The sequence below is a fragment of the Gallus gallus genome, chromosome 2 (assembly GCF_016699485.2).
Source record: "Gallus gallus isolate bGalGal1 chromosome 2, bGalGal1.mat.broiler.GRCg7b, whole genome shotgun sequence".
Lineage (NCBI taxonomy): Eukaryota > Metazoa > Chordata > Aves > Galliformes > Phasianidae > Gallus > Gallus gallus.
Window position 1 is genome coordinate 121465216 of NC_052533.1, and position 12665 is coordinate 121477880.

Genomic DNA, 12665 nt, shown 5'->3' on the forward strand with positions numbered 1-12665 from the left:
TTGGAGTCAATGATCTCTTGAGGTTGCTCCCAACTCCTGCAATTCTGTGATGCTGTGAGTAGCAAGTATAAAACAGGTGGGTTTATTCTGTTTTTGTTTGGTTGATGGGTTTCCTGTTCTTTGTTTTTAAGAAAGAACTTTGAATCTGTGTGATGGAGGTAAGAGAACAAGATAGAAATGGCGTATATCCTGTCCTCTTTACTCACTTGACTATTACAAACAAAATGATACTGTGAAGCATCAAATTAATGTTTTCAGAGCATTTTCTCTTGCTTGTGCTTCCCTCTGGAGGCTATGTTATGGCACATGCAAGATAAGGAAGATGGATCATACTCGACCCCTCTGGTGGCCTTCATTGATGCTGTGACAGCATTGGTGAACAAAGGAAGGGCGATCCTGCACCACATCCTTATCTCTAAATTGGAGAGGTATGGGTTTGAGGACTGGACTGTTTGGTTTATAAGGAACTGGTCGGATGGTCACATAAATTATTTTTCATCCTGAGATCCAGAAGGAACTTTCTGTTCAGTCAGGATGATTTTATTTTTCACTGACCTGTCATTTGGCACATGGGGATAGTACGATCCTGTGCCTTTCAAAATTTCATTCTTGAAGAACCTTCAGCTTTTCTGGACTTCTTTGCCATTTAGAACTTTAAACAAAATTTTAAGGTGAGAGCATAAATTTAGTCACCTACTACCACAAAATACATTGTGGAGTTTCATACCTTTGGGGAAATTGAAAGTATCAGCGCACCTGGAGTGCAGGAGATAAGCCTCACACTTGTAAAACCAGCTGCCTTATTGTGGTGTCTCTCAAGGCAGGTAAGTATGGAAGACGGATGAATGGACATCCAGCTAATGCTGGATTACATCAAGCAAGATTACATAGGCTGTACTTTTGTAGGAAATCAAAATGTAAGCAGTAAATGCAGGCTCGCATGAACGAAATACCAAGCATACATTGAAGTGGAGTATCTGTTTAGTAACATACTTTAGTACTGCCTTCATAATACTGAGGAGTCGTATCTACATGCATTATTTCAAGTACAGTCCAATCGATGTCATAAACAGAAGGACTATTTTTTTTCTGGTCTATAATGATTAGGAATACAATTTCCCAGATCACACAGATTTCAATGGAGCTGCATTATCTTGCAAATGTATCTCTGATTTTATGTCATGTCCACTATGTCATGCAAAGAAATTCGGGATGTTTTAATTTTATTTTCAAGAGAATACTTACTGGCTTTCCACATCCCTTTCACTTTGCTGCTTAATACAGTAAATTCATTGATTGGTATGAGTGTTAACAGAGCTATGATAGCAGAAGAAAGAGTTGTGATTCCTTAACTTTCATGTTTTGTGATATATCTATATGAGATCTTGTTTTTAAAAACAGTGATGTGTTAGTCATTATTTTCCATCTGCTATTAATCATTACCTTATTAAAATGTTCAATCACTATATTAGAGAGAAGTAACAATAAATAAAAAATGCATATGGGAAACAGAATCCAAGCCTGACTGATTAATGAATAATGAAGGAAGAAGATATTCTAAAAGCACAATGCCAGCTTAGGAACTTTCAATCAACTGTAGACTTCTTTTTTTTTTTTTTTTTTTTTTTTTTTTCCTCAGAAATTCACCATTTTATTAAACCATAACTCAGGTTCCACTAATCTGATAACTAAAACAAAACAATATACGTAATAGATACTTCAGCCAACTCCATGTTGCACAGAGTATAAATAATGGAATGGTACATAGTATTATTCACAAATTCTCACAAAAAGTTCTGAAATATTTGAGATTTTCGGGGGGAATTACAGCCCTTATTTTTAAAGTGTTATGTCCTTTCTGAACCTTCACGTCGGCATAGATCAAACCTCTGCATCGGCCATATTAGTCATTTGTGCAGATTGTTACTTGTACAGGACTTTCCTCAGATTTAAGTGTTTATTAATCATATTGTGGGATGAGGACAAAAGGATTGTAATTAGCTCAATACCTCATGCATTAAATGCCAATACTTTCTGCAACAATGTAATAAACTAAAATTACTGGAAAAACATTTCTAACATGTTTCCACAATGTAAACTTCTTAGCTACTTGTCAATTAAATATTTAGGTTACTCTAAAAGTAATGTTGTTGCCACTGCTGAAACACATCACCTACTGCCTCACCGTACTCACAATAAATTTATCTAGAATATTTTTTTATCTAGAATAAATTTTATACAGGTGCCTATATGAACCTGTAGACTATATATCTGAATTTGTAGACTACATTCAACTTCATTAAGAGATTTTCATGGAGCAAATGAAGCTATTGTAGCGTAGACAGAAATAGACAGCACCTGAAGGAAAGTATTTGAGAGAGAGAAATACATTTTTCACTAGGACTAACTTACCTCCTTTAAAGAATATACCTTTACAAATTGTAGATAAGAGCACAGAATCTTAATATTTTTCAAAAGTGAAAGAAAAATGCATAAAAATATTGTTAAGTATCAACTTTATTAAACATATTAAATAGAGAAGGGGAACCCAAGTAAATACTGTCAGACTAATCTCAGCACTTTGGAATATTATAGAGCAAATCCTCTTACAAGATGTTTTTGCACACTTAAGAGATAAGAAGGTGACATGGAACAGTCAACATGGGTTTAATGGGGGCAGATCATGTCTGACTCACCTGGTAAGCTGGCTGGCTCTGTGAATTTGGAAAGATCAGTGGATATTTCGTACTATGACTTTAGTAATCTTTTACAGTTTCTTTATCACCAAATTGATTGGGTAAGCTGGAAAACTAGTTTGACTGTTGGGCTTGATCATTTTTATCATCTGTGGTACAAAGTCCAGCTAGCAGCCAGTACCAAGTAAAATCCCTCAGAAGTCAGTACTGGAACCACCGATTAAAATTTTCCTTACCCACATGGGTGATGGAATGGAGGGAAGTCTAAGTACATTTGGAGATGACATCAAACTAAGAGTGCAGAAGTTAGCGTACTTGAGAGTGGGCCTGCTCTTCAGAGGAATCAGGACAAGCTGAAGAAATAGGCTGATATGAACCTCATGAACTTCAACAAAAACTAATGCAAAGCTGTCATCGTTTTATAATTTTGTTATAGGTATTCCACATCATGACATCATTTAAAGCACGGGTAATTAAAGAATTAATACTCCAGTTCCATGGACTGACAACTTTCTGGATACCTGATTCTCGGAATAGAAGAACTACATATCCCAGGGGACTTCATGGTCAAAGAGGAAGATAAGCCACGGAAGGAAGTAACGGGATCTTGCTCTCTGGCTCTCTCTCGCTTGCTGCCTGGCAGTGCGTGGGTTTGCTCCCCAGCCTTGCACCTTCAGTTCAAAGTAGGCCTTTCAGTTTTGGACTCTCTCTCTCTCTCTCTCTCTCTCAATTTATTTGATCTGTTAGCCTCAATTTCAACTATATTGTATTACATTGTGTTATCTTGAGTTCTGATATCAGTTAGTAAAGTTGAGTTTTCCTTCTTAGATCATTGCTGCTGTTCTTTCTTGGGGGCCAGCTGCAATCTCTCTACCCTTCCCGTTTTCCCTTCCCATTTTTGGGCCAGGGGGCCTACGGGCCTGCTGCCCCCTTGTCACAGGCACAGATTGATCTAAATAACTCCATGACAAAAGTCTAGCAATCTCGGATGTATCTCCATGACATGGAAGGAGAGGTTAGAGCCAGTTCTGCATCTGACCAGGGGATACAGAGAACATGAAGCCAGACCAAGATGCTGGTCAAATACTGGAAAAGGTTACTCCAGAAAGTTGTGAAATCTCCATCCTTGAAGTGTTTTGGAACTTGAGTGGACCTGAGGGACTCCTCTGAACAGTCATTAATAAGGCAGTGAAATGCATTTGCACTGTTTTCAGTATGCATACGTAGTTGTATAAAGATAGTAATAAGTCTGGCTATTCAAATTTGTGCAAATTAGATTGCAGTTTGCATGTTTTCAAAGAAGAGTAGATCTTTTAAGTGAAAGTTTCCCATTTAGAAAGGAGACAGAATTAATACCTCTTCTGTAAATGCAGTTTGACTTGTTGATTCCCTGAGACACATGTATGTAAATATGCTTACTAAGTTTATGTAAATTGACTGTGAAATTCATGTTTTCCTTGATAAAAATACAGCTATTAATAACTACTTATGAAAAATGCATTTAGGAAAGAATAATAAAAACATCATCAAGGCTGCTGGGAAACCCTTGTGCAAGGAAAAAGTACAGATAACAAATGCTGTCAGAGTTGGCAGATGGAGCATTATTATGTGCAGCAATAGGTTTATCTTGCGTGTTTCATCGTGTGGCATTTCAATAATTTGCTACCAGGAGAAAGCTTTACTATGCATCTCTTCTCCCAGATGTTCTTAATACCCAGAGCAGTACACTTTCAGTCTACTGACTCTCTTGTTTCAGCTGATATTTTGGAACATGGGTTATTAGACATCCCCAAATGGGAGGGAGTGGGACAACAAAAGACAGTATTTCCATACCTATCTTTTCTCCCTGCTTGATCACAGAACCATTAGATATGAATATAAAAAGTACTTTCAACCTGAGAGGTTTGTCATTGATAAAACTCAGCTCATAGTTCAGAGTTGCACAGCCAAAGAGACTTTCCACAATTATGATGCAAATATAGCAGATATACAGCAAAATAGAGAAATAATAGTACAGAACAATAAGCCACGGATACTGAAGAGATCATTGTTTGTATTAATTTAGTTATCACTTCTCCTGATAGTGTTCTGAAATGCCATTAATCGTATTACAAAAGCAGAATACATGACTGAAGAAGAAATGTCCTTATTTGTTTTTTTTCAGCATGCTCCTACTGAGTATAGAAAAACAGTAAAATAACAGAACTAGAATAAATAGCACAATGCAAAATAAAAAAAGTAGAGCACAATAATATTGGATCGTAATTTTTTTTCCGTTGCATAAAATTTTTATTACAGTGAGCCTCATCACTCACTGTGCTGCCTTTTTAAAGGGACACATTCTTCTGAAGCTGAATTGCTTTTTAGTTTTGCAGAGCAAAATCTCTCATAACTATATGATTATTTTCCCATATTTGATATATGTCTATAAACACAGCATAATCAACACTTGAAACTGACAAATATTTATATAGATGGTCCAAAAAAATTGTGTTTACATGTTAACAACCATTGCCAATACATTTAATAAAAAAAAAGATGATGGTGCTAATTCATGGTAATATAGTGCAGAACTGAGTTTTGCAACATACTTTTTTAGGTTTACACTACAGAAACTAGGTTTCCAAACTACTTTACCTGCACTTTTGCAAAATTTCTTTTTTATTGCTTGCTTGCTTTTTTTTTTAAATGAAGAAATACAAGCAAATCTGTTTTCTTTTTTTTTTTTTTTTGATCTTGTCAAGTTGTTGAGACTGAAAGATTTCACAAAGTTGATTTTGAGAGTATTGTTAAGGATGCCGGAATGTCTTCTCTCAGGGTTTCTCAAAGGTCTGTTTTTCAGCAAATGTAAAGATGATGTCCCTTACATAGAGCATTTCCATGCCCTCAATTCATCTTATCCTCTTTGTACTTCTTTTGTTTAATTTTTCTTGAACATACTTAGTTGATACTAAATACTCTTTTGCAAATGACATCAATGTCTTTCTTGTACATGAACATGTTTCTATCTGTGTAGAACAGCTTTATTTGGGTACATCATGTGTCATTTCTGGAGTCATAAAGTATGTTGCTACTTATAGTGTGCTATTGCACAAGATGGCTTTCTATTCCAAACTGGTCAGGACTAGTTTATAGAAAAATAGTTTGCTGTGAATGCTCAAAAAACATGAATTTGATCATCATAAACTAAAGTTTACACCACTTCTTCTATTCAAAGTCTGACTATAAACACAATTCTTCTCTTTCTACGTAATTTTCAGCTATCTTTCTTTGAGCATGTTTTATAGTGTTGTGCTAGTAAATTTCATCAGCACACTCCCAACCTTTTGCATAAATGAGTTCAATTTTTTTTAAAATAAAATACTAAATTTCAAAGACATTCTTTAGGTTATCCACAAAAGTACTGTACCTATATGCTAATATATCCACTTTTAAAGCTCCTTCATATGACTTCCTGATCATTTTCAGATGTTCTCCACATATTTCTTCATACTTTTTCATTCCATAAAAATGAGCTGGCCTTCAGTCTTCCTGTACACTACCCACAGACTTTTCTGTTTAAATTTATTTTGGAGAAGAATAAACCTGTGGAGCTTCTTTTGCAGATGAAGAAACTATTTCTGTTCAGGGTTGCCTGTGGCTGCCTGTTTCATCTCTTGGGCTGCAGTTTGTACAGCAGTTAGGAAATCAGCATCATAGAGTCAATCTAGCTGGAAAAATAAAATAATAATTTTATGTTGCAAAAAAATTCAAAGAAAAATACAAATGGGAAAGTAATGAAAGATAGCTTGGAGGTTGGTGGCTTTGCCTGTGTCAGGGGGTTTGGAGCTTGGAGATCCTCAGGGTCCCTTCCAACCCAAGCCATTCTATGATTCTATGATTCTGTGATAGCAGGATCGAATATTTTTTTGATCAGCACACCTCACACTGTTTAGCCCTTCTTTCAGCCCTGTAGTAACACTGCTGAGTAACTGATCGCATTACTGAACTCCTATGTGTACGTAAAATAAATTAGTTATAAGCCTCACAGGGAAATGGAACATCATTCAGAGTTGGAAAAAAGGTTTTGGTTTCCTAAATATTTTTCATACCACACTTACTGCAAGGCTTTGCCTGTTTTTAAATGTTCTAGAGACATTTTTTTTTTTATGATGCGTTCACATCTGTTAACTCCACTTTCTAATTTCAGATTTATTTTTTCTCAATATAAATGTTAATTTTGAGATTATCATTATCTTCATTTACATAATGTTGCTAATGTGGAGTTATGAATTGAAAAAAAAAAAAACAACACAAAAAAATTAACAAGTGAGGAAACTGAGAGTTAGAAAGCCCCTTGAAACATAGTCATCATCTTCCATTAAAGAAGGGTCTAATTAAAGTTGATCACTCATCAGGGGTGATCTCTTTGCTTTTCTTTTTCTATCTTTTTTAAAAGTGTAAGAAAAATGCTGTTTGGCATAAGAGCATAGAAAAACCTCTGACTGGTGTATATCCAGCATAGGTAGTTCATTTGCAGCAATCCTTAGAAATGAAGGGCTTGTAGTATAAATCAGGGATCAGATTAAAATGAAGAACAAAGCAGGAGCAAAAAAAAAAAAAAAAAAAAAAAAAAAAAAAAAAAAAAAGGAAAACAAAGGCTTCATGAAAATCTGACTCCCATATGTGTTAAATAATGAAATATGAGGTCAAATGTATTAAATGTAATTAAACATTTAACATTTTCTTCATCTGCTTTATTATAAAATAAAAGGTAATGAAGAAAAAAAGTATAATGTCTGTTTAAGTATCTGTAGTGATCAGTTCAGAAGTTACCTTGCTCAGCCTCTGCTGTTCACTATTTCTTGATTCATGGACATGATTATGCACTTTGACCCACATGCTGAAAATCATTATAGGCTTATTCCTTGTCACCCAGCATCAAGAACAGGTTTTTGGAGTATAGCGGACAGCTCTGATGAAGCTAATTTCTTGCTTGCTTGTCCTGTAAGCATGATGCTCCTAGCCAGCAGCACTGCAATCTGTTCCAAAGCAATTGTGTTCAGGTAATGGGTATTTAGGAAGATAATACCAATTTTGTAACTCTATTTCAAAGTACCCTGAGGCAATTAAGAAAGTTTATGCAGTATACCTCTTGTTCACCCCTATCAAAAGCAGAGGAAGCCTGGGAAGAACTGACTCTAAATAGTACTAATTTTACAGTCCTTCTCTGAATATTAATGTGATTCTAATTGTGGAATAAATTCATCCCTAAGCATCACTACTAGCTCAAACTAGAGTTCCTGGAATCATCTGGAATCATCTTTTACATATAGTGGATTTCTTTCTTTAAATGATGGCTTAATATTATAATTAAGAGCAATATTCTATCTATTCCTAAATATGTATGGATTCTTCTGTCCAGTCTTGGCAAGATATGATGTTTCTAAGGAAACTAATGTAATCATCATCATGACTGAGCCTGATATGATCTGCTGCCATGAAGTTGGACTTCATTTCTAAAGACCTCAAGCATAAGGTTATTTTTAATATTAACTAATGAAGTTCTGCAGGATTTTCTTTTTCATTTGGGGTCTAGTCATTCCACATTTCCCTTATTTCCTGTGATACTTGCACTGAGTCTATTTGATAAATGGACAGGTATATAATTCCAACAAAGTAATTTTTTCAGTTTATTGTAGTTTACCCTGTCAGGTAGCTGAGCACCACACAGTTGTTTGATCACTCCCATCTTTCCCAGTGGAATGGGGAAGACAACTGGGAAAAAAAAAAAAAAAAAGTTGATATAAAGCTATTTAGTAAGATAGAGAAAATGAAAAGGAAAACTGTTATCACTATATATAAATATATATGAATGTATATAAGTGATGCACAAACAATTGTTCACCACTCCCCAACCAATGCCCAGATAACCTGTCAATCAGTAGAAAAGAGCAAAGTGAACTCCCAGCCCCTTCAGATTTCCTTCTGCTTGATGTCATGTGGTATGGAATATCCCACCGGCCATTTAAATCAGCTGCCCTAACTCTTTTCTCTCTGAGGGAGCCCTTGGGCTCTTTGCTGCAAATGGCCATGGCTCTATAGAACACTGCTTAGCAGGAATTATAAACATCGGTGTGTTATCAGTAGTGTTTTTCTCCTAGAACTAAAACATGGCATCAGACATTCTGAAGAAAACAATTCCATCTCAGCTGAAACTACAAAACCATTATTGATTTATTCACTTTAACTCCTCTACTAGATAAGAGGGCTGATAAAAATGAAATGACAAATGTGTGAGGATTTCAGTATTCTGTTCTTGACAACTGTCTGCTGTCTGCACCATCAAACTGAGGAGAAAGCAGAATTCTGATGATTACCCTGTGTAAATACAGGCTGACTAGTATTTGCTTAGGGAAACTGGAAAGCTTCTGCAAGAATCTTCATTTAAAGTAACCTGTTTTACACATGCATCATGCTCTACATGCTCTCTGTAGCCTAAGTCCTAGAGAGCAGAATGGAAAAAGCCAAAGGAAGGAGAATTTTTCTCTAGCTACTTTATAAGAAATTTTGTTTGCAAGAGCACGCATAGAAAGCACGAGCTTTGGGGAAAAAATGTGCTGCAGTGGAAGATCTTAGATCCTGGAATGAATAGCATGGCATGCAGAACTCACTGAAAGCTTAAGTAGCTTTCTTTGAGTAACACAGGAATTATGTTAAAAGACAGTAAAAAAAAAATTCTATTTCTGTAAAATCCAGTTGAATTAGTCCAGGTGTGAGATTATACATTCCAGGATCTCTCCAGGAGATCTGCTTATTGTGGAAGGCTTTGTTCACCTGTATGCAAGTGAAAAATGATGAGTGCCAATGCACTCATGCTCTGTGTGCACAGGAAAGCCCTGATAATCATCAACCTTTTCCTAAAACTAGAAGGAAATAACTGTCCCCCTCAACAGAGAAGTCAGGTGGTATTAAGTTGGTGGGCCTGCTAACTATCCTCTGTAGGGCTGTAGTACAGAGATAGGTACTGTGGGGTTGTACTGAGGCTGTAAGAAAAGTAAATAAATGATTTTTCTGAACTATGGGTAGTATTTCTGCTCTCTTGTTTGTTTGTTTTCTGGGTTTTAGAAGAATAGAATTAAGAAAATACTGTGAGCACACATAAGTTCAGACATAATTCAGGTTGATTGAAATATAAAATTTGCTCTGAATTGAAAAACTGGGAAATTTTGTTTAAAAATGTAAAAAGAAAAATCTTACTGTGACATAAAATCATTATTAGGATTTTTTATTTTAATAAAGACATAAGTAAAATCATTTTTTAAAACATCATCAAAGAGAGACTGAAAATGTTCCCTCAAACTTTTCAACCATATGTGAAATTTTTTTTTTTAAGGGAATACAGTTTGTCCTTATTCCTTGGAGCACATATTGTTCCAAAAATCAGAGAAAAAAATATTTAATTTAAAAATTCAAGCCTGATTGTATGAAGAAGAGAAGAATAGAACTCTGTTACGTTTTATAGCCTTTTAATTATTTCTGCAGCTGGTTAAAAATGCTGTTTTCTTGACATTTTATTGTTTGAAAATTTCCTTCTTCTGTACAAAGAAAGACCCACACTCTGCCATATATTGATGCAGATCTATAACAATTGCAGTGTTATATTCCTTACTCTTTGAGTTTCTTTTAATTTCTTAATGTATTTTACAAGTACTGGTGAAGTAAGTTATCCATGAACAACATTCCTTTGAGGTGCAGTGACTGAATAATATCTCTATTTTAGAAATACTAAGAAGGGAATGTTAGATAACTTTTATAACCTTTCCAGATTCACAGAATATTTGCAGTAAAAAAGCAGTAGCAAATTATCCATGAGATAGCCATAGCTTATCCATACTTAAAACAACTACTACTTGTCTGTTGTCACAATTATCTATGATCTATCTACAGAAAAGCTATAGATTGATTCTAAACTCATATTTGAAACCTGTAAGGTATGCAGTAGTCACACTCCCCTCCTGAACTTACAGATATCCTACAGAATGCAGGAAAATGTAGTTGAGGATCCAGAGAAAAATAAATATTTTCTCAGTACAGAGCCTCTCCTCAGAAATAACTAACTAACTAACTAAAAAAATAAATAAATAATCTTAATTATATCATTGTTAATATTCAGCATTGTTTATATATTTTCAAGTTTTCGTGGGAGTTTTTGTTAACCCTCTTCTGAACTTGTCTGTCACTTCAGTCTCATATCTGCAGTAGTGATAAGACTGATTTTCTCATCTCTGAATTGAATGGATAGATTTTTTTTCTACTCTTTAATTCTTTAAAAGAATATATTTTAAGTCATCAATTCAGTACAGAGTCTCAAAAAGCAATTGGAATGAGTGGTCTCTTTGGTTAGCCCCAGGCTAAATTCAGTATCTTAGAACACTGAACTAAAAAAGAGTATTTCGTGTATTAGTTGTTGGTCAGTGCAGTTCTAGATCATCTTTGCAGTAAGGTTATAATATGAAGTATTTGGAAGATTAAAGATTGAAACATTGGTGATAACCTTCACACAACAAAGTATTGTTTGTCACTGTTAAATCTTGACCTATATTTTTGGCAACAGGAAAACATCCTGTCAGAATAGCACTTGAGGCAGTAAAGGACCACACATCAGATGTCTGCTTATCTTGTGCTCCAGCGACTTCTAGAAAAACAAAGTCAGACTGTAAAGTATATGAGAAGAAAACAGAAATCAACGAACAGAGATTAGCTATACTACGTAGATAGAAACTTTTGAAGTCATTGCTCCTAGCACGTAGTTTATGTGAAGGCATCTGAGCCATGTCTGCATTAGTGAACATGGCAGTGCTTGTTATTGAGCCAGAAGACTGGGTAACTGATTTTCCACACTGCTTTCATATAATCATAAAATTGTTTGAGTTGGAAGGAACCTTTAAAAATCATCTGGTTCAACTCCCCTGCAATGAACAGAGACACCTACAGCTACATCAGTTTGCTCAGAGCCACATCCAGCCTGATCTTGAACGTCTCCAGGGATGGGGCATCCACCATTTGTCTGGGCAACCTGTGCCAGTGCTTCATCATCCTTACTGCAAAATACTTCTTCCTTATATCCAATCTAAATCCCTCCTTTATACTGAAACCATTTCCCCTTATCCTATCACAACAGGCCCTGCTAAAGAGTCTGTCCCCCTTTTTCTTCTAGCTCCCCTTTAGATACTGAAAGGCCACTATCAGGTCTCCCTGGAGCCTTATCTTCTCCACACTGAAAAGCTTCAGCTCTCTCAGCCTGCTCTTGTATGGAAGGTATTCCACCCCCTGGATCATATTTGTGGCTTCATACAGTGCAAATAAAACAGGAACAACCAGTAGTCCTTGGTGACAAAAGAGAAACTATGTGAAATCTGTCCTTCTCAGTTAAACACCACGCTCCTGGAACTGTAATATATATATATATATTTTTTTTTAATGTGTGCTGTTTTCATTTCAGGATCTCTGGAATGGTGGGACTATAGTTTGTTTATATTGTGCCCTGGGAATCTGGGAATAATTCAAGGTACCTGATATTCTCCTCTGGTTCCTGGGCATTGTCTCAAGAATCTTTTCTCTTGACAAAAGTTGTGGAAAGAAAAATGCAAACAGTCATGTAGCAGGAAGGACAACACTTGTCAGAACCTTTGTTTCAGTATTATAAACCCATTATAGAATTGTCTATTATACAGCTACTTCAGCTGCATGCTTCTTTTATCCTTCCTCTTGTTTTTGAAAATCAAATGACACGATGTTCTTGTTTCTGACAGGGCATCTTAAAATACTGTTCTTATTTATTTATTTATTTTGCATAATTAACAGCTGTAATTGACAAAATGGTGGACAAATGCTGTCTACCTGGACTTGTGAAAGGCCTTTGACATGGTCTTGCACCATATACTTACCTCTAAATTAGAGAGATGGCTATGGAAGGTGGACTATTTT

The 12665-nt window shown here is 35.5% G+C and overlaps 1 non-coding gene across 1 annotated transcript; it reads right to left on the bottom strand.

Moving 5' to 3' along the window:
- Positions 1-668: 668 nt before the first annotated feature.
- On the bottom strand, positions 669-832 carry LOC112531999. Its single transcript, XR_003074198.2, has one exon. It is a non-coding gene; the product is annotated as a U1 spliceosomal RNA (small nuclear RNA).
- Between the last annotated feature and the right edge of the window lie 11833 nt (positions 833-12665).